The 19811-nt window shown below is 45.4% G+C and overlaps 1 protein-coding gene across 9 annotated transcripts in view; it reads right to left on the bottom strand.

Moving 5' to 3' along the window:
- APBA2 (amyloid beta precursor protein binding family A member 2) overlaps positions 1–19811 on the bottom strand; it is a 237897-nt gene that overhangs the window by 72599 nt on the left and 145487 nt on the right. Inside the window, exon 5 of one of the 9 annotated variants that reach the window (XM_058428014.1) lies at positions 9338–9538. The exons of the other annotated variants lie outside the window; for them this stretch is intronic. The gene's annotated coding sequence lies outside the window, so the exon portion shown is untranslated. The remainder of the gene's footprint in view (positions 1–9337; positions 9539–19811) is intronic. 9 annotated transcript variants of the gene reach the window in all.

Below are 19811 nucleotides of genomic sequence, written 5' to 3'. Positions count from 1 at the left end.
GCACTACAGGTGTGTGCCACCAGGCTCAGCAAAATTTTATTTATTTACTTATTTATTTAGTAGAGAAGAGGTCTTACCATACCGCCCATGCCGATCTTAAACTCCTGGCTCAATGATCCTCCCACCTTGGCCTCCCAAAGTGCTGAGATTACAGGCATGAGCCATCACACCTGACCTACTCATTTCTTAAACTCGTTTTTCTTTTATTCAGGATAACTTCTATTGATCTACTTAGAGCTAACTTAGATTCTTTCTTCTGTCATATACATTTGCTTTTGAGCTCATCCAGTAATATTTTTACTTCATTCTAAAATTCCTATTTTTTTCTTTTTTGTACATATTGCTCTGCTGCGAATTTCTGTTTCTATTAATTTCAGATGTGTCTATCTTTTACTTCATGGAACATGGTTATAACAGTCACTTTAAAGTCTTTGATAATTTCAACATCTATGTCATCTCAGGGTTGACATTTGTTAATTGCCTTTTCCCTTGAGAACTTGTCATTTCAAAAATATTTTTAATTGATTGAAGAATTGGTCAGATTTTTTTGCTTCTTTGTATCCCAAATAATTGTAGATTGCATCCCATACCATTTTAATATGTACCTTTTAAAGCTAATTAAAAACGTTGAATGAGAGAGAATGTTGAGAATGTAGAGCATGTTGATTTTCATGTGTCTGCTTCATCAGACGATCAATCCACTCAGGTTCAGAACACAAGCTCTGGCTCCCATTCGTTAGGGGATGGTGCTAATGTCAGTGCGGTTTCAAAACCCTTCGTTGTGCTCTGTGAGTTGGCTTCAAGCACGAGCTATTCGGGGATTAAGTCTGGGACCTGGGCCATGGTTTATATTGCAGCTTAATTCCAAAGCCTTTGCTATGGTTCTCTGGGTATATCCCATACATGGAGTTGGTTCAGAAACATAAATAAAACCTCTTTTCCAGATTTCCCCTCTCCAAGATTTCTTCCATATTCTTCTACTACCAGATGCCCCTTTTCCTGGTTCCTCTGCCCATAAAGTTGGGGCTCTCTCAGAGTTTTAGCCTAATACATCACACTCTTTCATAGTTTGTTGCAACTGCAGCCCCTGCTGAGGGCAAAGCAGAAGGAGAAAGAGAAAAAAATGGGGATCCTTCCCACCACCTTTATACAACAACCGGTTCCTCCACCCAGAGAGTTGGATTTTCGCTCAGGGTAGTAGGTGCTACTGCTCTGGGTCTGGCAGGGCCAAGAGAGAGGAAAAGACAAAACAAAACAGTGATCCCTCCTACTCTTCGGCTTGCAGCGTTCCACTTTTCAACCCTCTGGCCACAAAGACGGGTTTCTCACAGAGTTTTGCTGCCTCTGCCCACTGTGCTATTTCCCAAGTCAGTCAGCACTCAGATCAAAGGAGGGAAAAAAAACCCAGCCACAGAAACTCAATTCTAATGTGCTGGGCATTCAAGCTCCAACCCCCTTCCCAATGGGGTTGCTTTTCATTCTGTTCAGAGTTTTGAGTTCTAATCCGTGAGTGGAATGGGCGATAGTGGGCTTACTCCATCCTGGACAGCACCGATGTCCTCCATGGATCTCTTTACAGATTTGGGGAGGTACATTAAGTTAAAACTGCTTATTTTTACTTCATTCGATTCATCAGACACTGCCCATCAGTGTTCAGCTAGGCCTGACATCATCAGCATTATCATCAGCAGGAAAGGTCACACCGCACGAAAACTGGCGGGCTCTGGTCCTCAGGCCTAAACCCCAGATGGATGCTAGAATCAACCTGGGGAGTTTTAAAAAATATCAATTCCTGGATCCTGTCCCAGCTCCATGAGGTCAGAATTTCTGGGTGAGGAGAATTTGGACACTCTGGGTGGCTGACATGCAGCCAAGGCTGAGAACCACTATACTGAATATGACAAAAATATGAAGGGTCCATGGCCCCATCATCTCTCAGGGTTCACAGTTTTTAATGGGGAGCTGGATGCCAGGAGGATAAGGAGGAACTGAGGAAGGAATGAGAGAGTTACGCTGTTAAGGGCTGGCCTGACAGCCTCTCCTCCACCACTCCCCACTGCAGGTATCCCAGGTCTTTGTGGTAATAAGATGAGACCTTCTTTAATAACACATAAAACCTCAAAGGCCCTGTCTGACCCCCTCACAGTCCCTGGTGGGCCTTAGGGAAGCAATGCAACTCCTCAGCAGCAACCCTGATACACACACACACACACACACACACACACACACATACACACGGCTCTCCCTTCTTTTCACACCCTGACATGCAGCTGAAATAAGACTGCATGTTCAAAGGATACTTTCAAGGCAGCATATCTCCCCGCTTCATATTCTTCCTTGATCAACAATAGTAAATCATCTGAAGGTCCTTCTAAAAAATGCATGCACCAGGCATAGCGGCTCACACCTGTAATCCCAGCACTTTGGGAGGCCAAGGCGGGCAGATCATGAGGTCAGGAGTTTGAGACCAGTCTGGCCAACATAGTGAAATCCTGTCCCTACTAAAAATCCAAAAATCAGCCAGGTGTGGTGGTGCACACCTGTAATCCCAGCTACTCAGGAGGCTGAGGCAGGAGAATCATTTGAACCCAGGAGGCGGAGGTTGCAGTGAGCCGAGATTGCTCCACTGCACTCCAGCTTGGGCAACAGAGGGAGACTTCATCTCAGAAAAAAAAAAAAAAAATGCCTGCATATAGGACAGACCCAAGAAGGAAGTGGGTGTGTGTCCCTCCAGGGCCCCTACTCCAGACAGAGTCTGGGCTTCTGTCCCCACCATTAACCTAATGCTTCAGTGCTATCTTGAGGGCTCTAATCGCAGACCAGGAAGCTCAACTGTCAAAGTTTCAAAGTGCAGCTTTGCTGATTTGGTTCAGCATTGTGGAGACAAGACAGGAAACCAACTCATACCACGGAAAAATGCAAAATTATTTTCAAAAGCTAACCATTCAAGGATGACCTATGATTTCAATTTCCCAATCCTCTGAGCTTCTCCATAGCTGAGGTTCTGTTAATTCCCAAGTATCCCTCAGAAGATAGGTCACTTGGAGGCAGAAAAGGGGATTTCCCAGGTGCTGTGGAGGGAAGTGCCTGGAGAGGAGCTCTGTGGTGAGCCAGAGTCCCCCAACACCAAAACAAAGAGGAGACCCTAGAGTTCAGACAGTGTGGGGAAGGCAGAAGTTGTTGTCAAAGCACAGAGCTGGCAAGCACAGCACCAGCTGCCTTGGCTAGAGCTCCCAGAGTCCTTGGGGGCAAAACCAGAGGTGCCACCAGAGAGTGGACTGGGCCCAGGGTGCAGGACACCAGGATCCATGGGGAAGGCAGTCCCTCTGCTATGGTTCAGAAGTCCCTACCAATACTCATGTGGAAACTTGATTGCCATTATAACAGTATTAAGAGACAGTATGCTGAAGAGGTGATTAGGCCATGAGGACTCTGCCCTCAGGAATGGATTAATGCCATTATCCAGGGAGAGGGCTCCTCATAAGAGGTTAAGTTCAGCCCCTATCTTGTCTCTCTGTCTCTTTGCCACGTGATGCCTTCCACCATGTTATGAGGCAGCACAAAGGCCCTCACCAGATGCTGGCACCATGCTCTTGGACTTCGCAGCCTCCAGAACTTTGAGCCAAATAAATTTGTTTTCTTTATAAATTACCCAGTCTGTGGTACTATGTTATAAGACGACAAAATGGACAAACACACCCTCTAACAAGGAGAGTCAAGGGTCCCAGTCACTCTGGCCTGATTTCTTCCAGCCCCACGTAACTCTGGCTATCTCTCCCTGCTTGCCTCAGGTCCTCACCTACAAAAGACATATAAAGACCCTCCTCTCCTGAAAGGTCTGGAAGCTGCCCCTCTAATCCCAACAAACCCTCAGAGGCACTGGCCATGGTGATCGGCAACCTGTAATCTCACACAATGATTCACATCATCCTTCCGGCAACTCACCCCAGGCTGTTTGCCTGGTCCCTAGAACCATCTTTAACTTTCTGTACACGGTGGCTACACACCCACCCAGTCCATAAGCCAATGGAGGCAGGGGCTGCATCTCATATTTAAGTGTGCTTTGGAGCTACCAAGAGAGGTTCAATGATAGCTGCTAAAAGGGTAAACATGAAACTCAAATCCTGAAATTAAACTCAACTGGATAAATTACAGGTTACTCAATCACTTTGATAAATGATTATCTTCTGAATAAAAATTCTCCCAAAAGATGTCTTTAAGTAGCAAGTTTCTCCTAGTTTATTTGAAATAATTTAACTTTAATTTTAAATAATTTTATTTGAAATAATTTAACTTTATTTATGCAAAACTTTCTTTCTTTTTTTTTTTGGAGACAGGGTCTCTCTGTGTCATCCAGGCTGGAGTGCACTGGTGTGATCTCAGCTCACTGCAACCTCCACCTCCCAGGTTCAAGCAATCCTCCTACCTTAGCCTCCAAAATAGCTGAGATTACAGGTACACACCACCTTGCCTGGCTAATTTTTGTATTTTTTATAGAAACAGGGTCTTACCATGTTGCCCAGGCTAGTCTCAAAGTCTTGGACTCAAGCGATCTGCCTGCCTCAGCCTCCCAAGGTGTTGGGATTTCAGGCGTGAACCACCATGCCTGGTCTATTTAATGCACAACTTCTCAACAAATGTTACCACTGTAAGAAGCAGGGAACTCTGGGGTGTTCAGTAGGAGATGATGTAAAAGAGGTGTGGGAGTCACCTGCTGGGCCTCTGGCCACCCCTCCTTTGAAGGCCACCTGAGGTCTCTGCACCCCAAACCCTCACACACAGTTCCCCAGTCCAGTGGGGAGGCCCCACATCGCTTGCTGGGGTGGAGGCTTCACCCCCCACCCCCCCAGGTTTCTCCAGAGCTGCTCCCACCACCCCTCAGCTCAGCACCACTGCCTCCTGTCCTAGCCATGCACCCTGTGGCTGCTGGTGAGGCTCACTTTGAAGTGAGCGTCTCTGCTGAAGCACACCTTCCTCAATGCAGGTGATGCTCATCCTCCCTGAAGGAGACCTGGGGACATTTGTCTACTAAGCAACATTTTCTTCCCCAAGAAAAACCTAGTAAGGGGAGAGTCTGTAGATTTAAAAAAAAAAAAAATAGTTTTTTAAGACAAAAAAACATGTATGTTTTCAGGCCATCTGTCAGACACTGAGGCCTGGGCAAGGAGGTGTGTCTGGTGGGTGGTGGGAAAGCATAGCAGGGTGAGGGCTCTGCCTACAAGGACACAAGGGAGGGACAAAGCGGCCTCTGGCGATGAACACTGGCACCTCTCCAGCCTCCTGGGCCCAGCCCTGAGCCAAAGGGCACAGCCAGGGTCAGGTGAGGGGGTCACCAGCGGTGGAGTCCCTAGGCCTTGGCTTGCAACCAGGAAAGTTGCTAAAGCTTCCCCAGGTAGGAGGGTGCTCCGGGGTGACAGCTGGCACCCTGAGGGGTCCATATTCAGCCTCAGATCTTTGTCTGCTCCTGCCCTCTCTGGCCTGCTTTGCATCCCAACAGTTCCTTCCCATGCAGCAGAGCCACCTGTGGGGCTGGGTCCCACCCCTAGAGCTTCTGGCTCAGCAGGTCTGGGGGAGGCTGGGAGTGTGCACTGCTCACACACGCCCAGGGGATGCTGAGGCTGCTGGTCCAGGGCCCACACATCATGGAGAACCCCTGCTTCAAACGTGGAGCACCACATTGATTTCTTGTCACATAATGAGCCAGCAGTCTCACTGTTGAAATCAATAATAAAAATCCCACAATGACGTCCCAGGAAAACAGACTAGCAGCTTCCACAACTGAGACAGACTACAATTAATCATCACATGGCGCCCCCAAGGTCCCCACACACACCCCTAATTCCACCCTCACTGAACATGAGAGAAAACAGGATTTCCAGGCCACATGCACTGTCACTTAACTGGCCTGAGCAGGGTCCCTGCACCGGAGCCCCTACCTGAGATAGTAGTTGATTCATGCTTTCCCCTCAAACTAGGAAACCACACCCAGCTGCCCTCCCAGGCTGCTCCTGAACCTACTTTTTTAAGCCCTGATGGCTATTCACTAAGTAATCCTAATGACCCCTCGACTGCAATCATTCGATGTTTTCTGCCCCGGTGGCAAGCCCTCACACCCCTGCCTGCCTGGCAAGACTGAGGGAAGGGCAGTGGCCCCAGGTGACCAGGCCCCAAGCCTAGCAGCCCAAGTGGAGGCAGCACTCCCTCCCCCACAAGAACAGCCTGCACATGCCCACCAATTGCCACTAAAGTCCAGCCAAAATGTGAGACCTGGGACCTGAATGCTAGCTAGCTGCTAGGCAGAGGCACCAGGCCAGGGCCCAGGGAAGAAGGACCTCCCCGGGAGCCTGTGGGTGGAAGTCATCTTTATTCCTGCCAAACTTCCCATTCTGTCATTGTAATGTAAAAACCTATGGCCAAGAATCCAAAGTTGAAACACCCACCACAGAGTCTATTCCAGGGCTTCTTGAAGTGTGGTCCCTGGGCCAGCAGCATCAGTGTCACCTGGGAACTCCAAAAACATGGAAACTCTTGGGCCCTCCCCCAGACCAATGAAAACTCAGGGGCAGGACCCTGAAGTCTGCATGTTAAAATATCTCCAGGAGATTCTGATGCCTGCAAGTCTGAGAGCCACTGCTCTAGGGTAACACCTCATTCATTCTGAATATGCACTTCACAGTCTGTGCCCCAGCAAGTCAGGGCAGCCTGTAAAACTGACATTGGTTCCAAGTGTCACTCTTCAAAGTAAACAAATAGCATGCATACACCCTTCCTAACACTTTCATTTCATGTAGTCTATATCCAAGGGGTTGTGTCAGGCCTGAAATCTAAAGGAACCCCAAGCCCCACTCTTTATTAACCACTAAGTCATGGCAATCAGTTGGTGTATAATAAAGAACTTGACTAGCCTTCTGGTACCTTGGAGGGAGCCTCTACATCCTTGGAATCTCCAAGTGATAGGAGTGTCCTTGTTATTCATGGTGGGTTCCAAAGTTTATGCAAAACAGATGACTCAGGATGGAGGTTGGTCATGCCAGAGAGGCCAACGAGCTACTAGAGGGTTGGGGCTTTGAGACAGGAGACATAGGCTACCAGCCTGACTTCTGGGAAGGCTAGATATTGAGCTCAATCACATGGCCAACAATTTAATCAATTCACTGATTCAATTCATCATGCATCATACCTACACAAAGAATCCCAAATAAAAACTCTAGACATTGAAACTCAGGTGAGTTTCCTTTTTCAGCAATACTCTTTGATTACTGTCACACTTGGATGCTGGGAGGATAATGCATCTCTGAGGATGCCAAAGCTTTGCATCTGGAAGCCTCCCAGACTTCACCCTAGGTGTCCCTTCTTCTTCTTTTTGAGATGGAGTCTCACTCTGTCGCCCAGGCTGGAGTGCAGTGGTGCCATCTCGGCTCACTGCAAGCTCCGCCTCCAGGGTTCACGCCATTCTCCTGCCTCAGCTTCCTGAGTAGCTGGGACTACAGGCGCCCGCCACCATGCTCGGCTAATTTTTTAAAAAATATTTTTAGTAGAGACGGGGTTTCACCATTATTAGCCAGGATGGTCTCGATCTCCTGACCTCATGATCCGCCTGCCTCGGCCTTCCAAAGTGCTGGGATTATAGGCGTGAGCCACCGCGCCTGGCCAGGTGTCCCTTCTTTTGTCTGGTTCCGGGTTGTAAATTTTTGCTATAATGAAACTGTCATTGTTAAGTATAGTGCTGTTCTGAGTTCTGTGAGTCATTCTAGCAAATTATCTGATTTAAGACTGGTCATGGGAACCCCTGACCAGCTGGTAAGAAGTAAGGATGGGCCTGAGGACCCCTGAATTTGTGGCTGGTGTCAGAAGTGAGAGCAGTCTTGTGGAAGACTGTGCCCATAACCTCTCACTTGGCTGATTTTGGAGAGCTGGGGAAGCAGGTTTTGAAACACGGATTTAAGGCGCAGGGAACTATTAATACATGGTAGGTGAAGAAGATGGATAAGATCATTCCTGTTGTGGACAGGGAGGTCTTACCACATAAACCAAGGAAAGGGAACGTCAAGAAGAGGTGTCAGGTGCAGAAAGGACATCAAAGAGGAGAGGGCTGGGCAGCAGACGTGGGCCTTGTCTAACCCTGATCCCAGATCGTCCTTCTGGAGGTGTCCAGTACAGACCTTCTCAACCTGTAGCACATGCACAGATCACCCAGGCATCTGGCTGGTATGCCAATTCTCGTTCAGAGGCTGGGGTGGCGCCCACAGTGCAACCTCAGAGGGGCCAGCCCTGAGTGATGCAGCTTGGATAAGGATGGCAAACGCTCTCATTCCTCAGCACACAAGAAAGCCCAGATCTCACCACAGAGCCATCTCGCCACAGCTGTGGGCAGAGTCCATGCTCCCCATGCTGCAGCTGGCCAATCGGTGTGTCTGTCTGACCTGTCCACATGTACTGTCCGCCTTCTGTGTGATTTCCACAGCAGGGGTGGAGCAGCCCACAAAGTAAGGATCCGGGATCTGGTCTCAGAGGCAACAGCCTCAGAGGCACAGAACCCAGTGAGATGAAAAGTACTGAGCGCCACAGTCTTGTAGGAACTGGATCTCAGAAAACTGAACAGGGCTGGGCAGCGCTATTAACATGAAGGCATATTTTGGCATGGGGCTGTGCTTTTGAGATGGAGGGTCCAAGAGACACATGACTTCTGATTTTCAGGCTGTCCCAACTCAGAAGTTAGTGAGATAGCCAAATGGATCACCAGATGAAAAAACTACAGTATTAGGAATTTTCAGAGAAAGAGAACCAATAGGATATATAAAAAGAGATTTATTTCAAGGAATTGGCTCACATGACTGCAGAGGCTGGCAAATCTGAAATCTGCGGGGCAGGCTGGCAGGCTGGGAACTCCAGCAGGAGTTGACATTCCAGTCTTGAGTCACAAGGGGATCTGGGGGCCAACCTTCCTCTTCGGGGAACCTCAGCCTTTGGTCTTAAGGCCTCCAACTGATCGAACTAGGCCCATCCAAATATGAAGGACAGTCTGCTTTACTCAAGGTCTACTATGTTCATCTTACCCAAAAATTACCTTTCCAGCAACATCCAGACTGCTGTTTGAGCAAAGCAGCTGGGCACCAGAGCTAAGCAAAGTTAACACACAAAATTAACCATCACGACCACACATGAATGACTCTGCCCCTTTGACACATACTAGACACAGGCACTGGGGAGACAGGGGCAAAAAAGACAAAGTCCCTTTTCTTATGGAGGTGTCACCTCTTCCTATCCTGCCCAGAGTTACACACTCTTCTTCTAGACAGCCTTTCCAAGGAGATCCCCTCTGCTACATAACTCTCACCTCTGGCCATGAAATTCTGTGGTTAACACCATCTTCCTTTTCTCAGTATCAAGACAGCATTCTGTGCATGGCCGGCCCTTCACCCTCAACTTCCTTGGGGTAGCTGTGAGAGGTGAAGCCAGCTGAACTTCCTGGGTTGAGTGGGGACTTGGAGAACTTTTCTGTCTTACAAGAAGATTGTAAAATGCACCAATCAGCACTCTGTAAAAAAAGCACCAATCAGCACTCTGTAGCTAGCAAGAGGATTGTAAAATGCACCGATCAGCACTCTGTAAAACACACCAATCAGCAATCTGTAAAATGCACCAATCAGCAGGATCCTAAAAGTAGCCAATGGCAGGGAGGATTAAAAAGGGCATTCTGGCAGAGGCTAAGGCAGAGAATCACTTGAACCTGGGAGGCAGAGGTTGCAGTGGGCCAAGATTGTGCCACTGCACTCCAGCCTGGGCAACAAGAGCAAAACTCCGTCTCAAAAAAAAAGATAAATTGGGGTACACAGAGAGACCCCACTGGTGCACAACAGGTACAGATGGAAGAACACATGCAGGGGCATCAAGGCCAAGGAGAGACGGCCCCGAGGAGGCCAGCCCTGCTGACATTTTGATGGCGGACTCCCAGCCTCCAGAACTGTGAGGCAATACATTTCTGTGGATTCCGACACCAATTCTGTGGTGTTTTGTTACCGCAGCCTGAGCAAATGAATACAGTGCTCTTTATACTCTCTTTTAGTCCATCTGTTGAAAAACATAGATTTTCAGATTATTTTAGAAAATTAAACCATGAGTTGCTTAGTCTCTTGTGATGACACCTGAAAAAAATGGCACGAAGACTGCTAAAAATAAAAGTATAGGAAAAGATACACCAGGCAAGTGCTAATAAAAAGAAGGCTCGTATGGAGATATTAATCGGACAAAATGAATGTAAACAACAAAGTATGCAAAGGCACAAAAAGAAAAATTCCCATTAATAACAAAAATAATCCACCAAGAGCATCATGTACCTTTATAAACTTCACAACATAGCGTCAAAATATAAACCAAGCAAATAATGATAAAAGGTGAAATTAATAGCTGCATTCATATTGAGATTAAAATCAAATTAATCAGACAAAAATAAGACAAGATATAAAAATTTAGATAACAATAAGATTTATTTAGAACCCCGTACCTAACAAATAGAGAAGGCAGAGGTTTTACACACACACACACACACACACACACACACACACACACGCACGGTTTTAACCAAAACTGCCTATGTAGCATTAGGCCACAAAAGAAATGTGACATTCTACAAAGAATCTGTACTGGCTATGCCCACTGACTACAATGGGACAATTAGAAAGGAATGACAAAAAGGTTGTGTCAGTTATCAATTTATTGCCTCCCAATTCTGAATGTACCCCTCAATATCTTCTCTGAATAAACAACAGAATTCCCTTAAGCATTTCTCCTTTATTTTTTTATTATTATTATTGTTATTTATTTATTTATTTATTTTTTTGAGATGGAGTCTCACTGTCACCCAGGCTAGAGTGCAGTGGGGCGATCTCTGCTCACTGCAAGCTCCGCCTCCCAGGTTCACGCCATTCTCCTGCCTCAGCCTCTCCAGTAGCTGGGACTACAGGTGCCCGCCACCACGCCCGGCTAATTTTTTTTAGTATTTTTAGTAGAGACGGGGGTTTCACCGTGTTAGCCAGGATGGTCTCTACCTCCTGATTTCGTGATCCGCCCGCCTCTGCCTTCCAAAGTGCTGGGATTACAGGCATGAGCCACCGTGCCCGGCCACATTTCTCCTTTAAAGTAAGCACATTAAGCTTTCTGGGCAGAGGGTGATGGAGGAACATCGCTGGAGGAAAACGGTTCCTGCAGTTCCCGGCTCAGGCCACAGAGGCACCTAGTTCTTCTGCAACCCTGCAGCCTTGTTTGGGCCACCCGTTGGGCCTCGAACCCAGAGCTCCACATGGCCAGCCACCTCTGGACTCCCTCAACAAGCCCCGTGTAGCCTGTGTGGTCTGGAGAGTCCTGCATTGAGCAATCGTTCCTTCTGCATATCTGGCACCTCTGGACGTGCAGTGCCCGAACTCACACCGTGGGCCCAGCCTCAAGCCACTGCTCCCCAGCCTCTACTCCAGAGGGTGGCCTAGTGTGACCAACAGCATCTCTACACCAGTGCTGGACTGCCTGAACCAGCAGCTGTTCCTGCTCTCCGATGCTGAACCACACCTTCCCTAACAAGCTGGTCCTTCCCTGGGGCTTTCTCAGGTCTGCCCTTGCTTAGGTCCCCTCCCTCCGCCCCCATGATACCACACAGAACTTCCACCTCTTAATAGCTACTCTCTCATCATCCCTAATAATTCTACTAAATATGATGCCCCCGCTGGGGTTCCCATCTCCTGAGTGGACCCAGACTGCTATAAAGATAGTTAAATAACAAAAACAAAACAAAATATGACATGCCTGGGAAATTCTTAAACATTAAATAACTGAGGCTTAGAAAGCATTCAAAATGTAAATGATGTATTTTTAGGCATGAACAAAAAATTGGATATCACAACTAGGGGATATGGCCAAATTAGTACTCATTAGGAAATATACACATTTACTACAGAGGGTTTTTTTTTTTGGTAGAAAAGTGGGTTAATGTCATCTGATCTTCAACAGACCTGACAAAAACAAGCAATGGGGAAAGGATTCCCTGTTTATAAGTGGTGCTGGAAGAAGTGGCTAGCTATATGCAGAAAATTGAAACTGGACCCCTTCCTTACACCTCATACAAAAATTAACTCAAGATGGGTTAAAGACTTAAATGTAAAACCCAAAACTATAAAAATCCTAGAAGAAAATCTAGGCAATACCATTCAGGACAAAGGCACCAGCAAAGATTTCATTATGAAATCGCCAAAAGCAACTGCATCAAAAGCAAAAATTGACAAATGAGATCTAATTAAACTAAAGAGCTTCTGCACAGCAAAAGAAACTATCATCACAGCAAACAGGCAACCTACAGAGTGGGAGAAAATGTTTGCAATCTAGCCACCTGGCAAAGGTCTAGTATCAAGAATCTACAAGGAACTTAAATTTACAAGAAAAAAAAACAACCCCATTAAAAAGCAGGCAAAGAACATGAACAGACACTGCTCAAAAGAAGACATTTATGTGGCCATCAAACATATGAAAAAAAGCTCAACATCACTGATCATTAGAGACATGCAAATCAAAATCACAATGAGATACCACCTCATGCCAGTCAGGATGGTGATTATCAAAAAGTCAAGAAACAACAAATGCTGGCGAGGCTGTGGAGAAATAGGAATGCTTGTATACTGTTGGTGGGAATGCAAGTTAGTTCAACCACTGTGGAAGACAGTGTGGTGACTCCTCAAAGATCTGTAACCAGAAATATCATTTGACCCAGTGATCCCATTACTGGTTTATAGACTCAAAGGAAAATAAATCATTCTGTTACAAAGATACATGCACCCATATGTTCACTGCAGCACTACTCACAATAGCAAAGACATGGAATCAACCCAAATGCCCATCAATGAAAGACTGGATAAAGAAAGTGTGGTACATATACACCATGGAATACTATGCAGCCATACAAAGGAATGACATCATATCCTTTGCAGAAACATGGATGGAACTGGAAGCCATTATCCTCAGCAAACTAACAAAGGAACAGAAAACCAAACATCACATGTTCTCACTTATAAGTGGGAGCTGAACACTGAGAAAACATGGGCACAGGGAGGGTAACAACAAACACTGGGGCCTGTCAGGGTGGGATGAGGGGGAGGGAGAACATTAGGAAAAACAGCTTATCCATGTAGGGCTTAATACCTAGGTGATGAGTTGATAGGTGCAGCAAACCACCACGGCACACGTTTACCTACCTAACAAACCTGCTGCACATCCTGCACATGTACACCAAAACTTAAAAATTAAATAAAAAAAAAAGAAAACGAAAAGAGGGTTAATTATAAAGTAAGTCTTAAGAAACGAAAGTGAAAATCAAAATGAAGGAATTAGAAAAACATAAGACTAGGCCGGGCGCAGTGGCTCACGCCTGTAATCCCAGCACTTTGGGAGGCCAAGGCGGGCGGATCACAAGGTCAGGAGATCGAGACCATCCTAGCTAACACGGTGAAACCCTGTCTCTACTAAAAATACAAAAAATTAGACGGGCGTGGCGGCAGGCACCTGTAGTCCCAGCTACTCGGGGGGCTGAGGCAGGAGAATGGCATGAACCTGGGAGGCGGAGGTTGCAGTCACGCCACTGCACTCCAGCTTGGGCAACAGAGCGAGACTGTCTCAAAAAGAAAAAAAAAAGAAAAAAAAGATAAAAGACTAAAAAAAATTAAGACAGAAATTAATTGAAAGTTGGCCCAGTATAAAAAGAATACATACCGTAAGACAAATCAAGAAAAAGAAAGAAAACACAAACATTAGAACTGAAAAGCCCGTAATTACAGATGCAGAAAAATTTATAAAATTATGAGAATACTTTTCAGAACTTTATGCCAATGAATTTGCAAATCTAACTGAATGAAATGTAAGATTTTCTAAGAAAATATAAATTACCACAATTGGCTCAATAAGTAGAAAAACTGAATAGCTATGGAAGATATTTTAAAATAACAAGTTAACCTAATAAAGGCCAGACCCAGATGAATTGACAAACAAGTTTCATTACATTTTCAAGGAATAGATTACCGCGATGTCACATCTCAGAAAAAGATGGAAAGCTGAAGCAATTTATTTTATGAAAGGATAAGCACAAACTAGTCTCCAACATGAGAGAGGCAAAGATCTTACCTAAAACTTTAACAAACAGGTTCAGTGTTAGCATTAAAAACTAACACGTCATGACCAAAAATGGTTTGTATCATAAAGGGGAAGATGGCACACCCTGAGAATGTATCATACCATTAAAATTGGACATTGCCAACTTCTTATTCTGAAAATTAACAATTGAAGAGAAATAAGGATTTGGTTTTTTTTGTTTTTGTTTTTTTGAGACAGAGTCTTGCTCTGTCACCCAGGCTAGAGTGCAGTGGCACGATCTCGGCTCACTGCAAGCTCCACCTCCCGGCTTCACGCCATTCTCCTGCCTCAGCCTCCCAAGTAGCTGGGAGTATGGGCACCCACCACCACGCCCAGCTAATTTTTTTTTTCTGTATTTTCAGTAGAGACAGGGTTTCACCGTGTTAGCCAGGATGGTCTCTATCTCCTGACCTCATGATCCGCTCGCCTCAGCCTCCCAAAGTGCTGGGATTACAGGCGTGAGCCACCACGCCCGGCCTGTTCTGTTTTAACGATACTGTATTTCAGGGTGGTCTAACAGCTCCAGGTGATGAGGAAAATCTCTTCTTTACAGAAGGATAACAGCTAATAAATGAAAACAGTATGAGAGAATTGTGAAATCACCAATTTGCAACAACTAATGAATTAACTGATTCAGGCCAGGATCACCAATGGATAACAGAGAGTTAATTGGCCACTCATATATGTGGTGCCAAAGAACTAGCCACAGATTTCTTGTCAGTCTCAAGCATAAGAAACTTTATAAAAGAAGACTCAAGCTGTCACCAGCTATAGGGTAAACGCACCTGATAGCGGTAACTTAAGCCTACCCTCAGAAGGACCCTGTATGGCAGATGCACCTGAGTGTGTGCTCTGAGCTGGGGAATCAGGTGTGGCCAACCCAGAGATTCGTTCCTTGTCTATGAGGAACATTTGAGCCCCTGGAACATCCTATGGAACACAGGTCATACAGGGCATTGAGGCCCTGAGTTTTGGGGTAAATGAAGGTTGCTAGGTAGGGGTCATTAAGAGGAGGGTGTTAAGTAGAAATGCTAAATAAACTGCATAAAGTTGGCAAGAAGTTGCAGCTTTCCTGCCCAGCCCACTGCCACAAGACTGTAGGAAGGCCGATGTCATCCAGCCCGCCATTGCTGGGCCATTTCTTTTCTTTTCTTTTGAGGTGGAGTCTCGCTCTGTCGCCCAGGCTGCAGTGCAGTGGTGCGATCTTGGCTCACTGCAACCTCTGCCTCCCAGGTTCAAGCTATTCTCCTGCTTCAGCCTCCCGAGTAGCTGGGATTATATAGGCACCCACCACCATGCCTGGCTAATTTTTGTATTTTTGCAGAGATGGGGTTTTGCCATGGTGGCCAGCCTGGCCTCAAACTCCTGACCTCAGGTGATCTGCCCGCCTCGGCTTCCCAAAGTGCTGGGATTACAGGTGTGAGCCACCATGGCCGGCCCATCACTGGACAATCTCTGTACGTAAGGCAGTTCTCTGGTCCAATCTGCCACCATCCGTCTCCCCTGTATGCAAGCCCCTAATAAAATCCCAAGTCTTGGCCGGGCACAGTGCCTCATGCCTGTAATCCCAGCACTTTAGGAGGCCGAGGCAGGCGGATCACAAGGTCAGGAGATCGAGACCATCCTGGCTAACACGGTGAAACCCTGTCTCTACTAAAAATTACAAAAAAATTAGCTGGGCAGGGTGGCACGTGCTTGTAGTCCCAGCTTCTCGGGAGGCTGAGACAGGAAAATTGCTTGAACCCAGGTGGTGGAGATTGCAGTGAGCTAAGATGGCGCCACTGCACTCCAGCCTGGGCAACAGAACAAGATTCCGTCTCAAAAAAAAAAAAAAAAAAAAAAAAAAAAATCCCAAGTCTCGTTTCCTGGCTCTGGGTCTCTTCTTCAGCCTTGAACCTGGTGCTTTCCCCTTTTGAGGTTAACAGAAGTTCATCACAGCATCTTATTAATAAATGGTAACTAGTCAGATCAGTTGCTAATAATGAGACAACCACGTATTACATGTGAATTGTGACATGTTGCAACAGAATGCACACACCACCACTTATGAAGTATTCTTGCCAAGCACTTTTAGTCTGAATCTAAACATGCTTGGGTGGGTTGGATTTAATCATTCAGCAAATACCCCTTCCTCCTCCATGGGACAAGCATACTGCCCACTCCATTGATACTCAACAGTGGAATGTGAATCATCCACCTGCAAGCCCCAAGGCTACACCTCAGGCCATCTCCTGCTTCCGTCCGCTCCTCCTGTGTTCCTCTGACTCACCATGGGCAACACGAGCCCCATGCAGCCCCTACCCTCTAGTTTGGGTCTCAGAATAAACATGTCAGGCAGAGCTACCCCAGCAGACCTGCAACCTGAACAAACCTGCCCTTTTGCTGACCCTGCCTACAAACAGGAAGAAAAATTCTCATCCTATGAGATTCTGCTGTTGTTCCACAGCAAAAACACACAAGCCTTTGGACTGAAATTCCCATTTATTATACTTTTTTCTCTTTTATTGTGAATTAGAAAATGTTTACTTCCATGAAAAAGGTATAAGATGGGGCCAAGTGCAGTGGCTCATGCCTATAATCCCAGCACTTTAGGAGGCTGAGGCAGGTGGACCACTTGAGGTCAGGAGTTCAAGACCAGCCTGGCCAACATGGCAAAACTCCATCTCTACTAAAAATATAAAAATTAGCCAAGCATGGGGGCAGACGCCTGCATTCACAGTTACTCAGGAGGCTGAGGCAGGAGAATCGCTTGAACCTGGGAGGCAGAGGTTGCAGTGAGCTAACATCACGCCACTATACTCCAGCCTAGGCAACAGAGCAAGACTCTGTCTCAAAACAAAAACAAAAAAAAAAAAGGAAAAAGGTATAATGGCCATCAAATTTGACAATCCATTCCTGATTTAAAACAAACCTTAAAAGGTAGGCCAAGAAGCAAACTCCCTGAACTTGATAAAGGATATTTATCAGCCAAGTGCAGCAAAACATCTCATTTTATAGTGATGCCATAAAAGTATCCCCTGTAAATTTAGGGACAAGATTAGGAAGGCTGCTATCACTGTCACCTTTCAGTCTGGGGCTGGTTATCCTATGTAGAAGTACAAACACAAAGAGACATCTCAAGAGGTGTACAGTTTGAGAAGGAAGAGGGGAAGAAGGAGGCATTTTTTTCAGACAATATTCCTGTCTTTATAGAAAATCAAGAGAATCAACGGACAAGTTATTAGGACTAAGAAAAAGGTTTAGCAAGGTGGCCAGGTATGAGTTTAACATATAAATCAATGGCTCTCCTAAGCACCAGCAACAACCAAATAGAAAATGTAATAATAAAAAAGATCTCATACACAATAGCAACAAAACTATAAAGCATCTAGGGAAAGAACATAACAAAAGTGTACAAAACTTTCAAGAAAAAATACACTGCATTCCCAGATAAAAACAAATAACACTGCATTTTAATATAGCAAAAATTTCAATTTTTAAGTATTTTAATTTGGTCCAAATCAACTTAGAAAGTCAGTGCAATTCCAAAAGAACCTCCAATGAGAATAATAAAATTCAGATGGCAGAGGAAACAATTGCAGAAACACTCTAGAAGAACAATGAAGAATATAAAAATAAAACCATAGAATTTTTTATTCCACAAGAGTATACAAATAGACCAGCAGAAGAGTCCAGAACTCATCATCTATAATAATTTACCATATGATCTCTCTCTCTCTCTCTCTCTCCACCACGCCTGGCTGGTTTGTGTATTTTTCCTGGAGACGGGGTTTCGCCGTGTTGGCAAGGCTGCTGTCAAACTCCTGACCTCCAGTGATGGCCTGCCTCGGCCTCCCGAAGCGCTGGGATTACAGACGGAGTCTCGCTCACTCAATGCTCATTGTTGCCCAGGCTGGAGTGCGTAATCTCGGCTCGCTACAACCTCGACCTCCCAGCCGCCTGCCTTGGCTTCCGAAAGTGCTAACATTACAGCCTCTGCTCGGCCGCCACCCCGTCTAGGAAGTGAGGAGCGTCTCTGCCCGGCCGCCCCATCTGGGATGTGAGAAGCGCCTCTGCCCGGCCGCCCCGTCTGGGATATGAGGAGCGCCTCTGCCCGGCCACCCTGTCTGGGAAGTGAGGAGCACCTCTGCCTGGCCGCTGTGCAACCTTCCAAGTGTGAAGTGACAGCCTTCGTTGTAGAATGAATGAAGACACTGACACTGATTATATAACACCTTGGCAGCTATCTCAAGACGCTGATGGTGGAGGTATTGGAATTATAGAAGAAAGCAAACACACAAATTTGACTAAAGGCGATTTTGTGACTTCTATTGGCCCTGGCAAACCAAGGTTATTCTGGATGCAAATAGCCTTGAAAAGGTGATATATATATGAACGTATCTGATATATATATATATATATATATATTCCTTTCAGAATATGCAAAGTACAAAAAATATATACATAAAAAAAAGAAAGTTGAACAGGTTATATGGAAACCTTTGGAGCAATCTAATTTTTCAATTAAAAAGGAAGAGAGAAACATACAGACTACTACATTCACTCTGTATAGAAACATCATTAAAGAGATCCATAACCAGGAAAAAAAATAATAATTTACCATAGGATAAAGGTAACATTTCAAATCAGTTGGTGGGGGGAATGGGTTATAAACTTTGCAACTCATTTTTTAAAAGCTATATATATCTGTGAGTTACGCTATTCACAAAAATAAATTTCGAGAGGACTAAAGACTCATTGTAAAATAGGTGACTAAAATGTTAGATACTCAGTGTAAGGAAGCCCTTCTTAAATAAGACAATAAAAAATCATCAAGGAAAAGACCAATCGGGGAAATGCAAACCACACCATTACCTGTAAGAATGACTAGTGTCAAAAAGATGAAAGATAAGAAGCGTTGGTGAGAATGTGCAGAAAAGAAAATCCTTGTACACTGTTGATAGGAGTATAAACTGGTATCACTATTATGGAAAATAGTATGGAGGTTCCTTAAAAAATTAAAAATAGAACTTCCGCATGATCCAGCAATCCTACTGCTGGGCATACATCCAAAGGAACTGAAATCGGTATTTCAGAGAGAAGTCTGCACTCCCACGCTCACTGCAGCATTATTCACAATACCCAAGATATGTGAATAATCTAAATGTCCTTTGAGGGATGAACAGATAAAGAAAACATGGTATATACTTATAATAGAGTGTTATTCAGCTTTTAAAAAGAAGGAAATCCTGCCATGTACAGCCACATGGATGAAACTGGAGGACATTAAGTGAAATAGGCCAGGCACAGAAAGATAAATACTGCATGATCTCACTTATATTCAGAATCTAAAAAAGTCAACTCATAGAAGCAGAGAGTAGAATGGGGGTTTCCAGGAGCTGGGGGTAGGGGAAATGGAAAGATGCTGGGCCGAGGGTACACAGTGTCAGCTATCCGAGCTGGGTAAGTTCTGGAGATTTACTATAAAGCACAGTGCCTACAGCTAACAACACTGTATTGTACAGTTACAAATCTGCTGAGAAGGTGGATCTTCTGTTAAGTTTCTCATCACAAATCATCATCATCATAATAAAGTAGGCAGGAGGAAACGTGAGCAGGTGACGGATCTGTTTACGGCACACACTGTGGCAATAGTTTCATGGGGG

This window comes from Hylobates moloch, unplaced genomic scaffold (genome assembly GCF_009828535.3).
Source record: "Hylobates moloch isolate HMO894 unplaced genomic scaffold, HMol_V3 SCAFFOLD_14, whole genome shotgun sequence".
NCBI lineage: Eukaryota > Metazoa > Chordata > Mammalia > Primates > Hylobatidae > Hylobates > Hylobates moloch.
Note: the sequence above shows the minus strand (reverse complement) of the source record. Positions and strands in the feature narration are given on the sequence as shown.